Source organism: Melospiza melodia, chromosome 24 (genome assembly GCF_035770615.1).
Source record: "Melospiza melodia melodia isolate bMelMel2 chromosome 24, bMelMel2.pri, whole genome shotgun sequence".
NCBI lineage: Eukaryota > Metazoa > Chordata > Aves > Passeriformes > Passerellidae > Melospiza > Melospiza melodia.
This window is the reverse complement of record NC_086217.1, coordinates 8,680,689-8,704,738: the sequence shown is the minus strand read 5'-3', so window position 1 is coordinate 8,704,738 and position 24,050 is coordinate 8,680,689. Positions and strand designations below refer to the sequence as shown.

At 46.0% G+C, this 24,050-nt stretch overlaps 1 protein-coding gene across 3 annotated transcripts in view; it reads right to left on the bottom strand.

The window, feature by feature from the left end:
* RAB11FIP4 (RAB11 family interacting protein 4) overlaps window positions 1-24,050 on the bottom strand; it is a 116,665-nt gene that overhangs the window by 47,114 nt on the left and 45,501 nt on the right. The window contains exon 1 of one of the 3 annotated variants that reach the window (XM_063175956.1): window positions 2,660-2,747. The exons of the other annotated variants lie outside the window; for them this stretch is intronic. The gene's annotated coding sequence lies outside the window, so the exon portion shown is untranslated. Of the gene's footprint in view, window positions 1-2,659; window positions 2,748-24,050 lie in introns of those variants that run through there. 3 annotated transcript variants of the gene reach the window in all.

Below are 24,050 nucleotides of genomic sequence, written 5' to 3'. Positions count from 1 at the left end.
AGGCACAAAGCAGGAAAGCTGGGCAAGCAGAACCAGTGCCTTGAATAACAAAACTCACAGCTACTGGAAAACCTCCTAAAAGGTTCTGAGTATGAAACAATCCGTGACCTAATTAGGTGGCACTGTTGCTGAAAAATAGAGGAAGGAACAGAAAGAAAGCAGGGGGAAGATTAAAGTGAGAGAGACAGAGAGTCCTTAATACTCAGGAGATGAGTCCAAGCTGGAGCTGACCAAGCCTGACGCTTTATTTAACACACACAAACACTCCATGAGGGAGGAGGGAGGCACAGATGAAAGAGACTTGCTCCTCGCTCATGGAAGGTCTCCTCATGGAGCACATTTTATACACCGAGATGGATGAGGGAAACAGACAGGAAACACCACAAGGTGTTGGGATCTGGAATTAGCTAATATCCATACTGGTTTCTGCTATGAAAATACCACATTTTTCTCCAAGGGGAAAAATGGGTTAGGAATCCCTAAGCAGCCTTGTAGGGAACAAGTATTACAGTGAACTGGGCCACAACATGATAAGGATGTGATCTATTCTGCATCTTTCCCACAATAATTCCCCATCAGCCATGGCAGAAGCAAACTTGCACCCCTGAGCCAGACAGAGCACAGTTCATGTGCCCAGGTTATTTGGGTGACACAGAGGAGTTCTCTGCAGGAACAGGCTCAGCCAAAGCTGCACTAAACCCTTGAGGCCATCACACGAGGCTGCAGGGGAGTAATCAGAACTATCCATATGGACACTGCTGTGGAGTGCATGGCCTTTTCCAAGGCAAGAGGAAATCCCAAACCATCTAATCAACAGCAGACTACACCCAAGGAGCTCCCCACACACCACCCCAACCACCAAGGGAGCACAGGACACACCTCTCACTCAGCAGGGCTGTCAGATTCCTTCTGAAGAAATGACAGGCCAGATTGTTAATTAGGGTGCACAGTCCCAGTGCTGACTTCAGTGAGCATTGCTGATTTAAATGGCAAGGTTCTGTATCTCCCATGTGCTACTGGAAGTGGAGTAGAGCGGGGCCAGCCAAATCCTTGTCACCTCTCAGCCCAAGAGGTCCCTGGCTCTGTCACAGCTGGCTTCCCACAGACACTGCTGTGAGCAGTCTGGGCCAAGGAGAGCTGATGAGGTGCAGCAGCCTCATCTGGCTGCCAGTCAAGTATGACAGCCTGCACTTGAACTGCACACTCATTCCAGCAGGGAACCAAAGCTACAGGGATTTGGCCTGAGCATCAGATGTGTGAAGTCTTTGAACTAACTTCCTTTAAACTCAGTCCCCCCCACAGAAAACATTTGTACAACTGCCTGATCAAAAAGCATCAATAAATCGAGTCGTGACTCCTCTTCCTCTCAGTGCTCACTGTTCCCAAAGGTCTGAGTCCTTCACTCACTGCACTGTTCTGCTTCATCCCCACACCAGGGGCTGCTGCAAAGTGCTGCTGTTTGGGGTGGGGGGCACAGAGGGTCCCTGTCCCTGGCTGGAGGACAAACAGACACACTCAGCTCCTGGCAGCAGCCTGAGTTAGCACCCAGCACTGATGGGAGCTGTGCTCCTCAGGATCCAGCTTCAGGCAGCTGAGCTATGAGAGAACTGCACATGAGGAGCTGTGCCAGTGCCCTGGCCTTTTCTCAGAGCAACACAGGTACCACTGCAGGGAGCTGGGCCAGCCCAGCCCTGCGCTGTGAGTGCCACAGCTCTACACTACATGTACCTCACAGGAACGTGCAACTTCACAGGATGCGCCACTGTCTGTGCACAGCTGTGCCCAAAATGCTCCCACAGGAGTGCAGACATCCCTGCAGCCACTGCTGTTTGCATCACAGGCACAGGGAGAGGTTGCCATGAGCACCAGCAGCAGTCATGCCCACCCACGCCAGTGCAGCCCACGCAGGGACATCACATGCCAGGAGAAAGGCTCTGTGTGGGCTCCCTCTGCTCAGGGAGAGCAGCTCCTTCCCTGAGGCCACACTGTGACACAGGCTACAGATGGATGCAGACACCTCTATCCTAAACCAGCCGTACAACCACAATCATATCCTCTCCTCTGATTTGGGATAAATCTCCAGGTTTTCCACAATCACTTTGTACTCCACCAAAAGCAAACACAGACATTTCAGAAAGCAGAAAAGCTTGGTGAGAACGAAACCTCACAACACATTCCAGTTCTCCATTTCTCAGTCCTTCTGAGAAAACAGACACCTTAGAAACCAGGGAACAGCTCAGCTCAGTTTTTCTGTTCAAGCCTCTTCACCACAGTCCCTGCCTCCAGTGCCCAAGGGTGGGAATGGCTCCTGTTGCATCAGCCGTGCAGGGGGAGATGAGCAGAGCCCGGGGCTGTCCCTGCTCTGCTGTCGGTGCCACTGCACACACAATGCCGCGGGCTCACCCTGAAAACAACAGCCTGACAAAGGGGAAGGGTCAGGCTCTGCTTTACAGCCTCTAAGGTTTTCTAAGACTCGACTCCTTCAGTCCCACAGCACTCCGTGAATGGCTGGTTAAAGCAGCCTCACACTAATTGAAAGGAGGCTGCTGTATATTTTAACTGTGCGTTTTAGCCTGATTTTTATCCCTGAACTACAGCACGCTTAACAAAGACAACTTCAGAGGGAAAAAACCATTCCTTAATTTAAAATCGTACTTACTGAGAGTGACTGTGAAAGTCTCTACGGGAACTGCAGTGTGTCTGAAGCCTCTCTCGGCAGCAGCAAAGTTTCCCTCCTGCCTCGCATACGCGGGATTGAAGGCAGAGCTGGGACACGCTCTGTGCTGAGCTGTGCTCCTGTGTATCGTTGCCAAGGCTCCCGGGGCAGACTCCAAAGCTCCCAGACCGGCCCTGGCCAAGGCATTCCCAATCAAATGCTCCTTTCAGCCCGGCATCACACAGGGCTGGGAACGGCAGCGTTTGCTTTAACTCAGGTAAAGATAAACTTCCATTAAGTGCTCTCATCAGTCTGAAATATTGTTTATTAGCGAAACATTTTCTATCCGGATTTGTAACCGATGTTAAAAACTATATTAATTTTTCTTTAAATAAATAAACTTTCTGCCTCACCCCCCTGCTTTGAGCTGCTCCGAGATGTCGGAAACAATGGCAGGATTGAAGTCTGCCCCCAGGTTTGATGCTAAAATCTGCAGTTGAATCAGCTATTTCTGAACAACTGTAAAAATCTGCCATGCCAAAATGTCATGATCTGCAGGTAAATGACTCTTGATGGAAACACAGAATTCATAAAATCAACTGCTGCAGCAACACACAATAAACTTCTGCATTATGGCAACAGGTCCTGGACACTCAGCTCTCCTGGTGCCAAGGTTTTTCTCAAAGATATCACAGTCCGAAATGCAAGATGTGTGAAGTTTCAGAGAGCAAGAAATACTCAGATAAGAGGAAGACAGAAATCTCAAGCGCAGCAGAAGCCAAACTTGTCTATCTGAAAAAAATATGACCTCTCTGCTACCTTCAAATCAGTATTACAGGTGGTCTGTAATACCCAGAGTGTTACAGGAGTATTTTGGGCTCTCATCCTTTTGAATTTGTTGTCCCTTCATAATGTGTTAATTGTGTTAATGGCTATTCTGTATCTTAGTTGTGGCTCAGATGGAAAAGGTTCACAGAGCTCACGGAAGCCTGTGCAAAACCAGAAGAGGTGAATAGACATTTAAAATCCCATTTTCCAGTGTTACAGCTGATCCTAAATGCACTCCAGCTTCCTTGTTCTGCATTAATATGATATGTTTCTACAGGTGAGTCAACTACAATAACAATGTTTACATTATGGAAGTCAGATCAAAGCATTTAAAAATTATCAGTATGACTGATCTGACATGTTTTTTTCCTTTTTTCCCTATTGCTCACAAACAGGTCTGAAAATTACTTCTTGAGTTAGGGTAGGCAACATTTTTCAGTATCTTTCAAATTTTAATGGTATGGAAAACACACTTCTTGCCCTTTTCTATAATTTAATCATAAACTAGACCAACGTCTATAATTCAGATTTCTGCAACAATGGAAATTTTTGAATGGTGAATTTTGCTGATAGGGGTTGCTCAAAGTGGAAAGGATCAAACATTCCCAATATTTAAATTTTCAGGGAGGATATACTTTAATCCTCTGCTTTCCTCCTACAGTTACCATTATAGGGGTGTAAATAACTTAAAATGAACTCCTTGTACAAGACCACGTGTAGTATGGTTGGAGTAAATCAGTTAAATGACCCCTCCCAGAAGGGCCTCAGTTCCTGACTTCAAATAATAGGGCTGAAAAGGAGAGTGCGAAGCAAAAGGAGACAATGAGGTCAAGAAAGTACCACGGGAAGGTAACTCTGGTTTTGCATCTGAGTTTTTACACTTCACTGTACTCCCAGACACATTCTGGAAGAAGAATGAACTGCTCTTCTGCCAGCTCCTGGCACTGCATTTACACTGAGCCCTGGAGTGCTCTGCCTCCAACCAGCTTCATCACTCAGCCAAAGAGATTGAGCGTGAACAGTTCTGCCAAAAGGATGATCATCTGTTAATGGAGCCACTCCCGGACACCCCGGGGAGCGGGGCACCTGGGACAGCTCCCGCTCTTTGCACACAGATGCTGAAGGCACATCACTCTAGGCGGGCAAGGCTCTGTTTCTAGGTCACACCACTGCACAGCTGGGCCTGACGTCTGTAAAATTCAAAAATACAGAGCCAAGGGTTCAGGGCAGAGGGTGAAGACAATTTTCCATCAGTTAGGATATCCTGGGATAAGAACTGAGAGGGGAGGGCTCCACACATCACAGCAAAGACTGGCAAATATTGCACTTAAATAAACCAAGCATGTTTAAAAATGTATCTCTCCCATTCACAATTTCCATGAATTTTTCAGAAGGTCTAAGAAGGTCTAATTCTGAAAAGGTAAATTAACTCCTTATCTGTTCACACTTAAAGCTTTTTAAAAAGCAGGCCTGAAATCTGTAATAAATTCAGCAGGCAGCAATGTCTTGACCTTACATAGAAATATTTGCTTAATAAACCCATGGCTTTATCCGGCTGTTTCCTTCTGTTTCCTTTCTGGTGGGTAATGGAAGGTACACCCACCACTTCACTTTGACGTGTGTAACCCAGAAAAGCCTCAGCTCGCTGTAAAAACGCCAAGTGAGACGTTTCTTTGTTAGAAGATGCCTCGGGGCTCTTGTCGCATTCTTCTAAACACGTCAGGAAAAACGAAATGCATTGTTAACAGCTAGTAGAAAAGCACTACACATTAGTCATTCTTCTCCTGAATGGAAAAGAACAATTTCTCATGAAATATCGTTCCCATTATATTCCTAGATTGCTTTGCTTGGTAGCTGCCCTGTCTTTCACAAGCCTCAGGCTGAAAATAGGGATTCTGAAAGAGAAATTTTGATACTCCTGAAAAGAATTAAAGGAAAATGTGAAAGTTCTCACTAGAAGAATTTTGTAAAGATTAGTGCAAATCAGTTTCTTGAAGTGTTCTTAAGGATTAAACAAATAAAAATCAAGTTAAAATGAAAACCTCAAGCTTCTACTCTTGAAACACATCAAAATGAGAAACTCTGATATTCACAAATAATTTCCTTTTTTCCTGAGCCAAAATGTTGTCAAAATCAGCGTTTTATGGACATTTCAACTCTGAGAGGAAACAGCTTTACCACTGAATTTGGCACATCCAGCATCTCAGCCAGAAATGCCAATGCAAAACCAGAAGTTGCAAGACACACAGAGAAGAAACACACCCAGCTGGTGGAGCAGAGGTGCGGGTGTGTTAAAAATGGGATAGAAACTGTTGTAAAATAGTTGATAGACCGTTAAGCATGTACTGTTAGTTTGGTTATTATATTGTAAAAGGTACTCAAGGTACCATAACGCACCTCAGTAAAGTGAACCAAGCAAAAGGAGCCAGCCCGGACAGAACAGTAATGGGCCAATCAAGCGCCTTAAACCTTCATGCAAATGAAGGATCCAAAAAGAAAGCGATCCAGAGGGACAAAAAACAGGATATTAAGGGGCTTCTGACCCCCTGAATTTGTGTTGCTCCATCGGGGCCATCGCTGCTGAAGCAGCCCCAGCGCCGGCGCTGCAGCATCCTGGACAGGAGCGCTCCTGCTCAGTCCAGGCCCCCTTGCTTTGGGCCTTTCTTTTTCTTATAAAAAATACAAAAATCACTTTAGTACCAGGAGCCTGCTCTGGTTTTTAACAGGTGCAGTGTCTGTTTGTCCAGGGGTCCTCCACTGCCCTGTGCCAGCTCAGTGCCCGCTCCTGGCACAGCAGTGTGCCCATGGCAGCTCTGTCCCAGGGGCTCTGCTGGGGATCACTCTGCAACCAGCTGCTCCTGCCTGGCTGGGGCTGCAGGGCCCAATGCTGCTGGTTCCAATTCTGCTGGCCATAATGCTGCTGGCCCTACTGCTGCTGGCCCCAATGATGTTGGCCCTAACGCTGCTGGCCCCAATGCTGCTGGCCCTAACACTGCTGGCCCTACTGCTGCTGGCCCCAATGCTGCTGGCTCTAATGCTGCTGGCCCCAATGCTGCTGGCCATAATGCTGCTGGCCCTACTGCTGCTGGCCCCAATGCTGCTGGCCCTACTGCTGCTGGCCCCAATGCTGCTGGCCCTACTGCTGCTGGCCCCAATGCTGCTGGCCCCAATGCTGCTGGCCCTAACACTGCTGGCCCCAATGCTGCAGGCCCCAATGCTGCAGGCCCCAATGCTGCTGGCCCTAACACTGCAGGCCCCAATGATGCTGGCCCCAGTGCTGCTGACCCTAATGCTGCTTTTGTGGCCCAGCATTGTCCTGCAGAAAGGCTTCGGCCGCTCCTCAATGCCTGTCAGAGCACTCCAGGGCTGCTCTATGGCTGAGCTTTCCCCTGGTGCCACAGTGAACCACGGCTATTTATGGCTATTTATCCTCTGCCTTATTTCCAGTTCCGAGCAGGGCACACAAAGACACGGATAAATGGCAATTAAATCAGCCACAATGGGTTGTGTTAACTACTGGTAACTAAGAAGCCACCTTGCTCCCTCTCTGCATCTAAGATATTCACCACACGACACCGAGGCCCCAGTGCACAAAGACTTTTCAATTTGGGATTAAAGGCGTTGCATTGGAAATAGCTCTGGTAAAGCCCAGCAGATTACAACTGGCAAAGAGAGACAAATGAATGGCTGAGGGAAGCCAGTGGGGATAAGCATTTGCACTGGAAGAAGGGGTGCAACCAAACCCACTATTTTTTAAAAAGTTTTGCCGTCTTCCCATGGTTCTGGCACCCGCAAACTGCCTGGAGGAGAGAGAAATTCTGTGGACTGGCTGTTGTAACAAAGCCTGATTCCACTTGCTGGAGTCCCAGTTCTTTAGGATCAAAATCTGGGAAAATAAAAATCCCAGTGCTTGGGAGACTTAACCAAAACCTGCACCAGTAAGAATGAGACTGAGCCCCAGCACAACTGGAGAAGGCAGACCCAGGGCAGGGTGTGAGCTCTCTCCAAGACACATGTTGGAAGCTGCAGTTTTTCATAGGAAGACTTTATTTTTCATAGGAAGCCTTTATTTGTTTCCAGCTTGCATGATTGCTTCTGAAAGCATGGCTTCCTCCTTTCAGGATTTTCCTGCAGAAAATTTTGTGAGTTGCTCTCCAGATGATTCACATTTAGTCCCAGAGACTATTTTTAGCTGCTTTTATTTCAGCACACGTTCTTGGAGAGCCCCTGCTATTTATGTGGTCGACATTTCCCTCCTCTTGGCTCCTCTGGGGAGAAGCTCCACGAGGCAGTTTTTGGGAGCACAGCCTGCACATCATTCCTCCTTTTGTGTGTTCCACACAGCAGAGCTGGAGCACTCCTGACGTTGGCAGCAGCAGTTTTTATCACCATGAAGACACATAATGGAAAGCAAATAAGCCAAGGAAAATCAAACACACTCCAGCTCCTCAGAATGTTTGTAAGGCCATTCTCAGGCCGGCTTGGGCAAAGGTCTGATGATCTGGACACTGAAGGCGTAATCATGCAGCAAATACAGAGACAGTTGAGTACAACTGAGCAATAAAAACATGAGAAAATTGCTGCAATATGTCTGGGGTAAACCTGACACCAGGACATGAAGTCACCTCTTTGTTAGGGTCACAGAGCTTTGAAAAAATGGGAGATATTAAATTATCAGTGGGTCCACAGCCAACATAAGGTAGGTGTACATATGCTGTTCAAGCTGGACACTGATGTCTTAGGGATTAATTTTATAGTGTTGACACAGATATTATAGGATATAGCTAGCAACAACCCAAATCACACACACCTAAATAATGTTTCCAGCCCAAGAGGCAGCTCTGCAATTGGGAAACTGCCTTGTATCAGCTTTCACTGATTTCTTTCACATATGGGAATAGTGCTGAAGTATGAAATCATTTTTGCACTGGTAAAGTCCCACGGATGAAGGTCTGTCTTACTTTAATGAAACCCATAAAAAAGCTCTTTTATGACACACAAAAGATTAATATTGTAAACTTTCTGCTGCTCTTCCAAGTGTGGTTAAAATTTTTGAATGAGTCTAAATTTTTGGCTGGATAGAATTTGGATTCATGCATGCACACACAGAGTCAGGACACATCACAAACACTGGGAAACCCAACTAAACCACAAGGGAATGACCTGGAGGCAAAGACAGAAAGCAATTTCAAGCCATACATGTTAATTGTAATTTTTATCTTTGCTGTCTTCCCTGGTTTACAAGTAAATCTCTACCATGGTGACATTCAGCACACTCTAATGTACAAGTCCATCTTTTAAGAGCATCCTGTATATTGATCCCCAAAGTATGGCTCAAGCTCATTATTTTATAATCTGCTAGGTTAGGAAGAGCTCCTGGGGAGCCAACATATGGATGTACTGTGAGCACATTATCAGCAGCTCAGCCCATTGCACTGAGCAGAGGAGCTGGGCACACTCTTTCCTTGTGGCCAATATGGTAACAATTAGGGCTGCTCTGTGGTTCAGTAGGCTAAAAGATTTGACACAACAAATTTATCCCAAGAGTAATTCAAAGAAGATGGAGCAGTTACACCAGGAGTCATGGCCCACTGTGCTCCTCCTTGAAACCCCTGCTTGAAAATATGAGTTATTTGCACAATGAATTCTGGGGTACTAAACAGTAATTAGACAGCTACATGGGAAAGAATTACCTGATTGTGAGATGATTAATTAGTATGCTGTCAGATATGATTATCCTGGATCTAGGGAATGCAGCACATTTGTTCCTTGCCCCTTACAAGATGATGATGGCGACATGAAGCACGCCTGCCCTAAATCCCTGAATGAACAGCACAAGAGCACAGGCAGTAGCACTCAGCACCCAGGGCTTTAATAAAGGTAGGAATAATCAGGACAGACTGACACAGCTCTGTCCTGTCATGGTAGATCAAAACCAGACAAAGAAACAGCTTCACAAAGACACCTGCACCATACCTCAAATGCACTCAATGCACCACTCCTGACATCAAGTGCAGCCTTCCAGCAGGAGAGAAGCAATTTCTGACCACCTCTGTTTGACAGTGTGGGCACCAAGCTTCAAGACCATCAGCTCCAAATTTTAGCACTGCAAATTTTTTTCAGCCTTGTAAATTTTACAAATGCCTGTAGGGACTGGAGGATACTCACACTCACCTGTGGCTCCTGAGACACCAGGGAAAGGCTGATGTGATAGGGAGAAGCAAGATTTCCAAAAGTGGCTGCTTCTAGCAAAACACAGCCTGACCTAATCAACTGAACATGCCTTTTGTACAAGGGTGCAGCAAACTTATAATACCACCCTTGTGCAGTGTTGTAAAGCAGATTTGACACCTACCCATCTCCCTGGACCAGCAGCTTCATAACCCAGTGCAGGTAAGCAGACAGGCTTGTGCCTTCAGCACCATCCTGGGCTTTGATCCTTTCCCTGGCTGAGGCAAAGGAGCCCTGCTTTGCTCTGCCTTTCATTTGGGCAGGCTCTGCAGACAGAGGGACAAGGAAAAGCACTCTGGAAAATTATTAGCCTTTGAAATTTGGTATTAAATTCCACCTACATGCACAGAAGCACTGCTGTTATAGATGCTCAGATAGAAAAGCAGACAGGGCAGCAGCTGAGCCCCATGTACCTGTTCTCACTCGATGATGGACATCTCCTGTGACCTCAGTGCTATGCAGGCTCCTGGCTTATCTGGAAACCAATCTGACTCTGCCACCAACCGGGGCCTTATCCCTGAACAGCTCAATTTATCTTCAGACTTGGATGAATAACAATTTTCTAGTTCCCAGAGAAGCTGCAACAGGAATTTATTAGAGTCTGTGAAGCACTTTGATAGTATAATAATGGAATAAGTATTGTAAATAGTTTTTATGCTAATTCCTTCATCTACATAACTCTGGCCTCAGCCTCCAGGAGTTTAACTGATATATGGGATATGGAATAAATCTCTCTGAAGTTACAAGCCTCTGTACCAAGCTTGCAGATCATTTCCACATCTCTCCACCTGTGTAGGGCCACCCCACAGTTGTCTCTACAGGATAAGGGAAAGCAGCTGCTGTGAGATGGTAATGAGTGACAGCCCCAGTGCATTGGGAATTGTGCTGCTTCCCTCAGCTTTGGCACCAGCCTTCAGGGAAAACAAGGATGGCAACCCCTTTAAAATCCCCCAATGACTAAGGCCATGCCCACCCAGCTCTCTGGGATGGAGGTGTGTGGGCAGCTTTTCCTGGCTGCTCCATTGTTCCTGTAAGTGAATGTCATTAGCACTTCTCACATTCCAACTCTCCTGCTGGGGCAGCTCCTGGCAAATCCTTAATTCCAGATAAACCAAAGCACCAAGGTGCTTCAGAAGCATCAGGAATAAAGTTCCTGTGCACACTGGTGGCACAAGGCCTCCCAGACACCACCTCCCTCCCTGGGAGCCCTCAGCATCACACCAGGGTGCTGAGCACACTGTGCTGAACTTGGCCTCTGTGTCACCCCTCAGCTAGACAGCCCCAATTAACAACCTTGTGTGGGCCCAACCAGCTCTAGACAATATTTTCAAATGTGACCACTGTGAAAGGAAAAAAAAAAATAGGTCAAGGGGATTATGCAGGGTGACTAATGATTGCTGCATGCTGGGCTGAGATGTGAAGTCTGGCTGTGTTTTCAAAGGTGCATAATAATATGTCCTTGTCTGACCTATGGTGCTGTTGACACTTTTTCTGAGTTGATGCCTCGTCACAAATCCCCATTAGACTGGAAGCTTAAACACCCACCATGAATGATGGCAGTGGAGGGACTGCCAAAGTGGAAGGACTATCAAACTTTGCAGAACTCCCATTTAAGTTCCACTTAATTTCTTAAAAGCCAGGCAGCAGAGGCAATTATTTAACTGTCAAGCCCTTTTGGAGTTGTTTGCTGAGGGATGTGGCTGCTGTTCCCAGACTTGGGGCAGCACATGTTAATTCCATGGCAGTTTTCTGGAGCTGGACAAGAAATGAGAGGAGGGGGCTACTCTGCTTAGTACAGCTGGCAACTACAGTGTGAATGTGCCCTGCCAGCCAGCTTGCCATGCAGACAGTCAGAACCTATAGTTTTATCCTTATTTTACTGAGAGGGAGGACAGCATGGTATATGGAGGGCATGGTTCAGCTGCCCTTCCCAAAAATCACAGAAGGTTTGTAGTAATAAGAAAATTAATTCAGCTGTTTTCTCTCCTGGTCCTGTGTTTAGCACTAGAGTCCCCCCAAATACACCCTTCATTAACAGTGAAGGTAGAATTAATTTTTCTTGGCTGACAAATGTTCATTAGCCAAGTATCTGTATCAACTTCTCTGCCCTGGTCACAGAAATACTCCCCTTTCTAGCTACAGAAATTGGAAGAAAAAACAACTCAGCTATAGCTCAGCCAAACCTACAGTTCCCCACAGGAACTCTGGGGCAACAAGCGCTGCAGCAGCCTGAGAGAATGACAGACAGCCTTTTGTTTCTGTTCTGGTCCCTTCACAGGCACCAAGACTATAAATATCAGCAGAGCAAAGTTTCCTCGACAAACAGAGACATCCCAGGAAAAACAGAACCCCTGTTCAGCCCCACTGTGAGCAGGAGCTGGGAGACATTTGGTGTCAGACAGCAAAGGCCCTCACATGGCAGCCTGGCAAGGGCAGGGTGTGATGATGCCAGACTGGGTGTGCTGGGCTGAGCCTGGAGCAGGAACAGCAGGTGCAGATCTGCTGTAGGAGGCAAGACACCTTCGATTCATACAGCATTTATTTCAGGACGCCTCAGGGAGAACTCCCAGCTTCAGCAGAAATGTACAGCTGCCCAACAAAGCTCACGAGTGTGGGCAAGGCTGTGACAATATTAACACTATCCAGACCTTTCAGACTGATTTGCACCTTTTGGGTGATAGTTGCATTTATACAAGGCATGAGAAAGGGCAGCACCTAGGTACATCCCCCAGCTGCCTTTAGATTAGATCAGTTTTAATTCCCAGGTGATTCCACATGGGCCAAAGGACAGAAATTCCTTGCTATAGCAAGAGCAGAGCTCTGTGACTGAACAGGTATGGCCCAGGCAAGGCTTTTCAACGGGTCCAACTGAGGCATTGCTAAGTCCAGTCTTGAGCTCCTCATTCCTGAGAAACAGCACAGAACGCAGCAGAGGATCCACTTCTGCCCCATTGTTGGGTCTCTGCAATCAACAGGCTGAGAAGAATAATTTTGTACAAATTCCCTGATTTAAATCAACCCCAGTGACTTTTTAACAAGTCTGGTGGAGCTAACAGTCTGATTGTTCCATAAATCAATTTCTTTCCCTAGTGTAAAATCTCCGCTTGCTCATTCCGTGTCTTTCATCCTAATTAAACAGTGATGTGAAGTAATCAGCAGTATTGTCAATGCCTGGTGCTGCACAGATACTTTGAATATACAATATTAGAGGGAAATGAAGCTAATGAAGATTCCCACCCAGCACCTGCACCATGACCTACAGTGCAGACTGGAATCATCCACTGAAAACTAAGACGCCCCATGGCTGTGGGCTGAGTCCAGCCAAGGGCCTGCAGGGCCCCATGTGCTGTAAAGAACAGGTCATGGAAAGGGCCCCCCTGTGCTAAATATGACCTTTCTTTACCATTTCAGCAGGGAGCAAAATACCTCTAGTTACCTTTCACATTCTACTTCCATAATCTGCTCAAATTAAAACACTGAACTACCCTTAAACACTGATCCCTGCCCTTGACACTCACCTCTCCCTTCTAATTAACCAAGCTCAGAATGGAAGTGTTGGGATGCCATGAGAACAGAGGCAGTGAGCTGTCAGCACAGGGGAAACTCTGAGAGCCCCTGAGTCACCCAAGAAGCAGTTACAGATGTGAAGTGCCTCGGGAAGCAGGAGGGTGTGGGGTCCACGTGGTTCTGTTCCCCAGGGCTCTCATGGAAGTGTCAGGGGTGCCACGGCAGCCCCAGCCTCCAGGGCAGCTCCAAACCCCTGGACAGCCCCAGCCTACTCAAACAGACCTGCCCAGGGAGCCACGCTCACAGAGGTGAGAGGGGATGTCCTAACCCAGTCTGAACTCCTGGGAGCTTCTCCAGGAGAGTCCTTCCTCTCTTGGGTATCAGTTCCCCCACAGGAAGGAAGACCTTGCATAGGAAGGTGAGTCCATGCACAATGCAAGTATCTAAGTCACACTAAATATGACCACTTCACTCAGTAAAACTTGAAATACTCCTACTAGTGCTGCTTTCTTCCCTTTCTAATGACTTCCTTCTAAAATGAAGTGATCCTGTTCTCCCAGGAGAGAGGCAAAGGAACACAAGACAGGCACTATAAAAATACAATCAAGAGAGACTCTCTCCCTGTGAAGGTTTTTGATCTAGTAAGATTACACACAAGCTGAAGGAAAAGCATGTCCCTCAACAGTATACAAGTAATGCCCTGGCTCTAAGTCAGGAACAATCTGATGATTTTGTTTATAAAGGAAAATTAGTGACCTTCAATAAATGCAGAGAAAGTGCTCCAGGACACTCCCCAGCCCCAGGACCTTGCCTCACAAAGCACATGGGGCAGTGTTACTCAGTACATTTCACTGCTAAAACTGTTCTTTGTAAACCAGCAGGGTATCAGTCACTCTTGGCAGGGCACCTTCTGCAGTATCTGAGCACAAACTCCTTCCCTTTGATATGAGAACCACACCATGACACAGGATGACTCCTGATGGCAGTGTTTTGTCAGGGTGCAGTAATCTGAGAAGGCTTCCTCAGAGTTCCTTTACAGGCAAGGAATTGTACTAGAGAACAGTTTAACTCTGAATTTACTGCACAAAACTCCCTTTTATAATTCCCCATAATATCTCACCATTGCTTGGCAGTGAGACAAACAGAAACATTTAAGTGCAGTTTCAAAGCACAGTGGAAGGAGGAAGCTGATGGTTTACTCTGCCACTTGACTAACAGCTTCCCAGGTGACAAACCTGTGGCAGCTCCCACAGGCAGATAACCCTGCAAAGTGTGATTCATTGTGGGATGGTTGTTGATCCTCGTGCTGAACAGTTCAGAGGAAAACAAATATCTGTGAAAGGCAATATTTATCTATTAGTCTCATAAAATACTCTGCATTACTGATTTCCATGAAAAGCAGATCTCAGAGGTGCAGTGAAATACTGACTTCATTCATTATTCAGGTCTCCTCACTTTTTCACAATAACAACTAGTCTGTGAAATATTCTGAGGAGGGACAAGCCATTTTAAATTCTGAAACTCTGAAAACACAAAGAGAACCCTGCCAAAGGTGAAGCTGTAAGAGTTGGAAGAAGAGATATATATGGGTAAAGCTCCTACTGTAACAGTCTCCAAAGCTTACAAGGTGAGAAAAAAACTCCCAACCAGCTCAGCAGGAACACAAACTTGTTTCTCTTATGTTCTTAAATTGATTTTTAGCATCTAAGACTCTGACAAACAGTTCTTCATGGCTCTTCAATACCCCTCTCCATTCTGGACAGGTTCCCACCTTGCATGCACTAGACCTTCCCATGATTGTGCCTTGGGGCATTGTGACCATATGTCCATCTCCTGATGAAAGACACATGCCCCAGTTACCCACAGAAATGTTCCCCAATGGCATCAGCCTTCAAGGACACAATGATTAAGAACTCACTGAAGCAACAAACACCAATAATTTTTTCAACATGCATATGGCAGTAATAAATACAGAACAATTACAGATAAAGGAAACTTCTTGTGGAGAACACACAAAAATACCTAAGGTTCTGTCTGTTATTCTGTCACCAAAACAAGACAAACATCCTCTCTGTCAGTTGAAGAAGGTGGCAGCACAGTCAAGTCAGTTGAGAAGCTCTCCCCATTTTAAATGAGGTCAGGCTTTGTTAGGGTGCTATGAATAAATTTCTACCATGGGCAAGACAGTTTACCTAAGTATTGCACTATTCCATACAAATGGGTAGCCAAAACTCTGTGATGGATTTATACCATATTTATGTATTTGCTGTACCTATCAAAGGGTGCAGAGCCTGCAAACTTTCTCTCCTCCAGTCATTATCCTGCTTGGCTCTGGTGGCATTGCACAAACACACACTGAGAAAGCCTCTTCCCCAAACAATCTATGGGGTGACCAGAGACTGATGCCCAGAGGTAACAAAGGAGCAGGATTCACACCAGGGCTGTCTCCTCCCCGACTCTCAGGCTCCACAGCTCAGGACAAACCAAAACCTCTTGCAAAGTCAAACACTTTGTTATCACAGGCTTATTTACACAGGCTGGCACAAGCTCCAAGGAATCATCCTTTTTGATATGCCTTTTCTGCTTTGTGCATTCCCTTTCCAAACCCTTCCTAGCCCTGGTGGTTCAGACTGAGCCACCAGATTCACATTGTCAGCCCAAAATGCTCATCAGCACTTGCGTCAGCTCTGTGTCAACACTGCCATGGTTAGATTATTGTTATTATTCCAACTTACACTTCCCAGCAGCTTATCATAACTGAGTTCCAAAACAATCCTGGGATCAGGGTACACATCCACCCCAGCAGGCTGCTCTGCCTCATGGTCTGCTCCCAGCTGATGCTGGAGTCAGCTGGGCATTCACACCAACAGTCTGGGTAAAAAGGTGAGCCAAAGAGCAAGTTTGGCAAATTAAATCCTAATTAACACGGCCTCTCAGGGGCCTAATTAATCCTGCCTGGATTTCTGTAAACTCAGAAAATGTAACAATTGACAGTTCCTTTCCTATTTCTCATCTGTAGCTGTTGGAGCAAGGACAGTTTCTCTCCACTTTAACCAGTGCTGAAACTGGTTTAGGTTCTGCAAAGAAAGAAATTATCTCCCTGTTCCATGGAGCTTAGGATGAACCTCAGCAGCCTTTGCTGGCACATAATTGCTCAACAGAAGCTGCATTTCTGTGCATCCCCATCCTAGCAGGGCCTCTGTGTCCCTGACTGAAAGAAGTTCAAATAGCCCATATCTCTTCTTAATTTTTAATCGCAATTTCATGCTGTTATTTCAGCTGCTGGAGGCAGTGTAGCACAAATCCCTCAGGAGTAATTCCTAGATACTCTCTTGCAGGCTGGCCTACTTTTTCTTCCTGTTCAGTTACAAATTGCTTCTCTGAGCCCAGATGTGTGACAGTGCTGGCAAAGCCTGCCTCCACCCAGACAAAGACATTCTACACCGCAGCATGTAAAAAAAAAAAAAATTAAAAAATTACTTTTTGATTCTTCTCCAGTTTCTAAAAACAGACAGGCTAATCAAGATCTCATTTTAGCTCTATCAGCCCAGCTGAATACTGGTTTAATTTTAAACAGTTCTGCTGTCTCTGATGCAGGACATTGCCATGGTGGCACTTGTGTGACACTTGGCTGTGGCAGAGTCCCACAGCAGGACCCGGTCACAGCCAGGCCAGGAGAGCCTGGGGACACCTGAGAGAGCAGGACAAACACCACGAGCTCTTGTGGGGACTTTGGATGTGGCAAGAGCTGGGACAGACCTGAGAGACAAAGGACGTGGGAAAGGTGTCCTGGAGCTTTCCTACCTGGGAAAGGAATTGGGCAATTCATGAACTGTCTGGGTCACTTTGGTGGCAATTCTTGAGGCTACTGGAATAATGTATTTGAACCCTGCAATACTGCCTCAGCACAGCAATAGCTGTGTGACAGAAACAACTCTTGTAAGATTTCACCTACAGAAGAATGTTTTTATTTTAGTGGGAAAGTTTCTAGCAGTACGTGCAGCTATTGTTTTGAAAAATGAAAGAAGCTACCTTCAAAAAACAACACTGCTCTCAGGTTTGTCAGAGAAGTTCAAAGGGAGAAAAGAAACAGTCAAATCCTTTTTGTTTGCTTGTGCAATGAGGGATTTTGCTGGTTTTATCAGCTAGAACATCCCTCTGTGGTTGACTTTCTCTTTACAGTTTCATAGTAACCTGGAATCTTGGTTTTATTAATCAGCTTGGTTTTATCAACCAGTTTTTACACATTTACATAGAAATTTCTTGTTCTGAAAAAAACCAACAATCAAACCCACAAACAAATAAAAAAATAGACCAACCAATTTAAATCAATGTTATTTACTAAAAATAACCCCTATACTTCAATTTCACAGCCTTATCACCGTAAATATTCGAAGAAGAAAGACAACTGTGCATTGTCCCACAATCTTCCATAAATGAAGCAGAAATTTCCCCAAGCAGCAAGGAGAAATGATACAAAGTAGAATAAGAAATAAAAAAAAAAAAAAAACAACCAAAACAAGTAAACAAGTAAGAAAGAACCAGTGTCAATTTATGGAGTGGAGCACAAAGGTTTCCTTGTCAAGCAAGTGTCAAGAAAGCCAGTGAATGCTGTGTGCCTTGCCCTCATAGAGCTACTTTTATTACAGATATTTTGTATTTGTGTATCAGTCAGGAGTTGCTCACCATCCTCTGACCAAGCAGTTGCATTTCTTTCACAGGAACACAAAGCAAGGCAAGTGCTGCCATAATATTTCTTTGCTTTTGTTGCTAAGAATGCTGTACTCAGGACACACCACATATTGAAGTGGACAGATTTTCAGTACATCAAACAAAAGGCAAAAGGCAGTAAACCACAAAGCCATACTTACCTGAAGGACTAAATCAATAGGGATGAGACCTCCTCAATAAAAGACACCAACTTTTAGCTTTCAGTCATTTCACAGCTTCTACCTAAAGACTATGACATAGCCTAAATTGGTTTATCCAAGGATGGGAGGAATATTTTGCCATGGCAACTGACAAATTCAGAAAAAACACCCCCAAAACTGTGCTCTGTCAGAAAATCAGCAGATTAAAAGGTTGAAGATAATGACTCAGAAAGAAAATTCAGGTTGAGACAGAAAATGTCTATTAAGTGGTTCTGCCATAGAGAGGGGTGACAAGCTTCCGAATGGTAAAGCTGTGAATGCTACACAAAACTCCACCTGGGCCACAGAGAATAAATACTCAAAAAAATCTATAGATAACAATAAGTGTACAGAATGACTTTGCTCTGGATGCCTGGAAGAAAGCTCAGTTGGAGCCGAGTCACAGCTGTGACGTCTGCACCAGGCACTCACACTTCCCCCTGTCTCAAACCACCCAGCCAAATTTAGCCCTAAGAAACAGTAAATTTTAACTCAGACACAACCCTGTGGGGAAGCAAACAATCTTTGGCCCCTCACTGATTTATGCTTCTATCACAGTGATTCACCTGCAAGAGCAGGTGCTTAAAATTTAAACCAGCTAACTGGCAGAATTTGTACAAAAGCACTGTCACAAATTCAGCCCAGATGCTGGATTCTCACAGGGCCCTCCCTGAACCACCACTTTGCACTGAGACTCTCCATTCTGAGGGCTGTGGCTGCTCTGCCAGGTCACCCCCAGCCCTGCTGGCCTCACACACTGGGGCTGCATTTGGGGTGTTGTGCCAAGAACTGCATGGGAAAAGATTTCTCCAGCCTACAGGCCCTAAGATCCCAGAGTATTTTGTTGACCCAGCCTAGGATGAGAAAGTCAAAAACTCAGTTTTCTCCCTAAAGAAAACCCAAAACATATTTTGAGAAAGAGAAGAATTATTTTTGACCAGACCAGAGCGTGTTATTTCTTTTGAGATATTTTATACCACAACTGAGCAAAAATGAGTCAGGGGTGAAGTAATTTCCCCTTTAAAAATGTCAGTGTGTGATGTTCCCCCAAATCAAAAATTCAAGCTGGTTTTGAAAAAAGAAAATAATCTTCAATCTCTTTTATGGCTGTGTTTGGAGGAGTTGGCATTTATTTTGTTGAAAGGTGCCTGCCTTGCCCCAAGTGCAGAACTGCTCATTCTCAGTACAGCAGCTCTTCAGGGCAACATTTCAGAATCAGCTTGAGCAGCCACAGAGGCAGGTTATTTTTATGCAGGTGTTTTGACCAAGGACAGTTATTTTTGCATGTATGCACAAACCTAAAAAATAAAATTCAGAATATCACCAGGTGAAAGCAGGCAATTTCCATGTAAATGAATTCCAAATGGTGGCACACCATGCTCTTCATTGCTGTGGGTAATTGCTCACTGGGGTTTCTCAGCAGTTGTAGTTAATGTTGCTTTTAGATGCTTGAAAAAAAATAGGAAAAATGAATTGCTGAGAGTACTGCCTGTAGAGGTTACAATAAACTTCTCACTGGTGCAGACAGTGCACACTGCCACTGTCAAATCCTGCCTAGGAACAGGCACTTCTTTCTCTCTATAACTGCATGGCTGTACTTTAGCAAGCTTTTCTCCCACCTCACCCCTCCAGCAAGGATTCAGACAACGACCTTGGGAACAACCCCAGAGGTTGATCCAACACCTGCCAGGGGCTAAGAATTGTTTCTACCAATTTCAGCAGGGGCTGGGATCAGCCCTGAGGCTGGGCATCCCAAAAGGCCATCTCTGGAGATGCTGAGCAGATTTATTTCTCAGGGGATGCAGCAGGGGCTGAGGGGAAGGAGAACCTGGCAGATTTAGGGCACTGGATCCAACAGAGACCTCTGGATGTGCCAGGTGCCACGGGGGCAGCAGGACACAGGAGCCCCCAGCAGCTTGGCAAGGGGAGCAATTGCAGACATGCAGTGTGTGATACCAGGGGGGCAGAAACAGCCCAGGTCCTGAGCACAGGGAGGGGAATCCTCACACACAGACACCGAGCATCTGCGGGGCTCAAAACACAATGGGAGCCAAGAGGGACTGAGAGCAGAGCATGTGGGTGCTGCAGAAAACTGGAGGATGATAAGAAACAAGGGAAAAAGCTTCAGTTTGATGTGTTTAATACTGCTTGTCCTTACCACACTGACTGGCTTCTCCTCTTGGCCATTGGTTGAAAAGGCATTTCCACCTTAACCCTTGGGTGCTTTTTTGTTAAGATAGGAGTGTCTCCACTACTGCTGCCACAGAAGGTGCAAGGAAAGATGGATTTCACATTAAGATTGGAAACACCAGTGTTTGATGTCAGGAAAAACACTATCAAGAAAAATCTTCTAACAAATGAGGTCAGTTATTCATTCCAAAAACACTGGCAATGCAATGATCGTGGTGGAGTCATTATTTCTAAACACAGAATATATGAGATTAAAATTCAAAATATTCTGGTTTCAGGCTCTCTTGCTACCTTCTTCCACAGCCTAGTGAAAAACCCATTCGCATCACAATGTCTTCATAGTGCAGAAGGTCCCCACTGCTCTGACACAGGTGTCTGGAGATATCCTCAAGCAGCTAGTAGGGAAAAAAACTTTTTTCACAAGCTGGTGAGGGACTCCTAATTGCTACTGAAAATATTTTCAAAGCAGCAGATCAGCCAGCAGTCCCAGCTCCATCCCAGAGGCAAACAAAATTTATTTGTCATGTTTCAACAATTTTTCTGCTGTTCATACAGTGTAATTAATCACTTGGCAGGCAGGGGAACACACAGAGGACTGAAAAGACAGCTCATTCTTTGATGTGCAGCGATCATCCTGTACTTTGGGAAGAGACAAACTCACTCTTATTTACAGATGGGAACAGAAAAAAAAAGGTATGTGGCAATTCAATACAGCACCAGTTAATAAGAAACAGCTTTGATTGAAACAAGGACCCTGCCATTATTGTTCTTTACAACACGCTCTTCCACTGGGTTTGCACATGTGGCTTCTGGCCATCGATTCCAGATGAAAAGGCAGCAACTGACATGGGAAAACAGCCTGTCCCTTCACAAGGAGCACTCAGAAGTGCCCTGCTAGCTGATGTGAGAGGCTCCAAAATCTGTCACTCAACCCCCTCTTCTGTCCCCTGTTGGGGTGGTCTCAATTCAGGCTCCCTTCAAATCTGAACAGCCCAAATCCACCAGGTGAAGAGCTGCCAAAGGAGCTCCTGTTCTGATTCCCATTTCCCCAAACTTGGTGCTCAGACAGAAGAGCCCTAGACCCACACCAGTGCTTCCCAGGGCCTGCAGTGCAAACCTTGGCCCGAGAGCTGCAGATGCAGCCAGCCCAGCTCCCTGTGAGTCCTGTGGCCAGTGCTCCAGCTGGCTGTGTGCCCGGGAAGGCTCCGAGCCAGCCAGTTGGAAATTGGAGACACAGGCACTCTGCTTTGTTTGAGCTGCCTCAATCTGGGCCTGCCTTTTCACACACAAGCTTGAGCTGTGGACTCTGTGTTGGTTACCATCTCCAAAAGGCTATCCAAGGCCTCTGAAGTGCCACTAGATGCTTGCCACAAAGAAAACTGGACTAGGGAGACTTTTGTCTCCCTTCAATCTGAAGCCAAAACAAGAGTTGAGGCCATAGCAGCAAACACTGAGAAAGGAATTTAGGATTGACAAATTGGCTTCTGGCAAATTCTGAGTATTTCTATTACCTCTCTAAAGGCTGTGAGAGACAGAAATTATACTAATGAACAGCACTTGACTGAAGCAGTGCCTCAAACAGAGCACAATTCAGACTTTAACCAAATCAACAGACTCAACTCACAGACAGACAGAAAAGGTTTATTTCTATGTTCCAAAGCTGAAGGGCTCTAGAACTGCTATCTCCTAACTGCAATCCCATCCTCCTAAGCTTCTTTGGACCAGCTGCCTCCGGTCCAAAGACAAAACAGTCTGCAGCCTGAATCAATGCTGATGGAAGTCAGTGGGACATCCTGTAGTAACCCATAGAAGTTACACTCTTTATGTTCTGCATATCACACCTTAACAGCCTTGAGCTCAAAGGCAGAGCTCTCCATTTGCCTGTGATATCACTCACACAGCCTCTCAATACAGGCCATGAACAACCTTCCATAGAACGGTCCTTATATTTTGAATTGCATACACAATGGGATTTTTTTCCCTGCCTTTTTTTTTTTTTTGACAAAGTTTTCAGACATTAAAAGCTTGTTGGCTTTTGTTCTTTGTTTACACTGAAGAAAAACAAAAAGTAAAATCAGACCATTTAAAAAATGTCAAATGAAATGCCCCGAGCTCCTGGTATCAAGGGGTTTTATGTATCCCTTTAAATTAATTGCACTCAGTTGATTTTAATTAAAGGCTGGAGACTTGGCAGTTTCTTCTTCCCCATTTGACTCAACATATGCAAACAGCTGGACCAGTTCAGCACTTCACAGTGGCCCCTGCCACTTCATCTCACCTCTTGGAATTACCTTTACCTCCTCAGTTTGCTGCCATTGGGCTTCAGAAAGCGACAATACAGGGAGGGGGCTCTGGGGAGGGGAAGCAAAAGTGAAAGCAGAGGACAGGGGAAACTTCCTCTCAAGTCATCAATGCAGAGACAGCATAACAATGAACCAGCTCAGCACCTGCCTTTGTGTAAGCACAGCCCCTTGGGTGGAATAAAAAAGATGCATTTCTTTTTAAAGTATCTATTTGTACCATCAGAGCAGTTGTGTCCTTCTCCTGCCTGGGAATTTGAGTGCACCTGAGAATTGGAGAGACATGCAAAGGGCATACTGGGCTGAAAATCAGATTAGACAGGCAACTACCATTTGTGCCAATGGGAGCTGCCCACAAACTTGATTACACCACCAGGAATTCACACTTATTAAGGTCTGGGAGATGCAAGGACAGTGTATGTGTTTGTCATATGTTCTTCTTTGGGAACGGAGAACAAACGCCATGAACGGTGACAACCTCAAATCCACCGACCCTCAGCTCTCCTCTGCTTCATCAGCCAGAAAATTCCAAGTTCCTGCCACAGCAGAGGATCCTCGGGGCAGAGGCTGCTCACGCCCTTTCCCAGTCCTTAGCTGACATCTAGCGAACACTTTCCAAACTGCACCTGGAGATGGGAGGCGGAACCAGCCCCTCCGGAGAGCAGCGGTGCAGAAGGGCTGTGGGACAAGTGTGGGATGTACAGCAGTGCACACCATTCCCTGTTCTCTCCCACCACGACAGCTCACCTGGCCTGGCAGGTGTGGAAGGAGCTGGTTCTGCTCCCAGGCTGCACAAATCCCACACTGGCTCTATTAAAGTGGACAAACACCACTGCAGGACCCCACTGCAGTGGTGCCATCCCCTGCAGGGACCATCCAGGGGGCTGGTGGACATCAGGAGTGACCAGCAGGGCTTCCAGCACAGCAGGGTCAGACCAGCTCTTCCTGAACAGGGAGGGTCACCCTCTGCCCCCTCCCTCTCCAGAGGCACAAATCCAGCACTCAAATGGGAAGCTCAGCAGCTGTTACCAGGATTAGCAACTGCAATTCCAACCCTCAGGCTCTCCTGGAGGATGAATGGCAGAGGAGGTGCAGTTTGCAGAGTTCTGCAGTTTGTCTTCAAGAGCTCTCCCCAGCACATCTTGGCATGACAGCAGATGTGAAATCTCTAAGGAATACAGACCCAACTGTCACCTGCATTGTACGAGTGTCAGAACCAGCCTGACATATCTGCATAGCAACAGGGGAACATCGACTGTGCAGAGCCTGTTTGCATTTTATAGCCTCTATCAGCTACTGCAAACCAAGGAGTTTGGTTTATGGCATCTATTAAGGTAACCAAGCAACAGCATGGTGGGTATCTGTGTCATCAGGTACAAAACCAGGGGTTTGGAAACAAGTAGAGTGGTGATGGGCACTGAGGTGCAG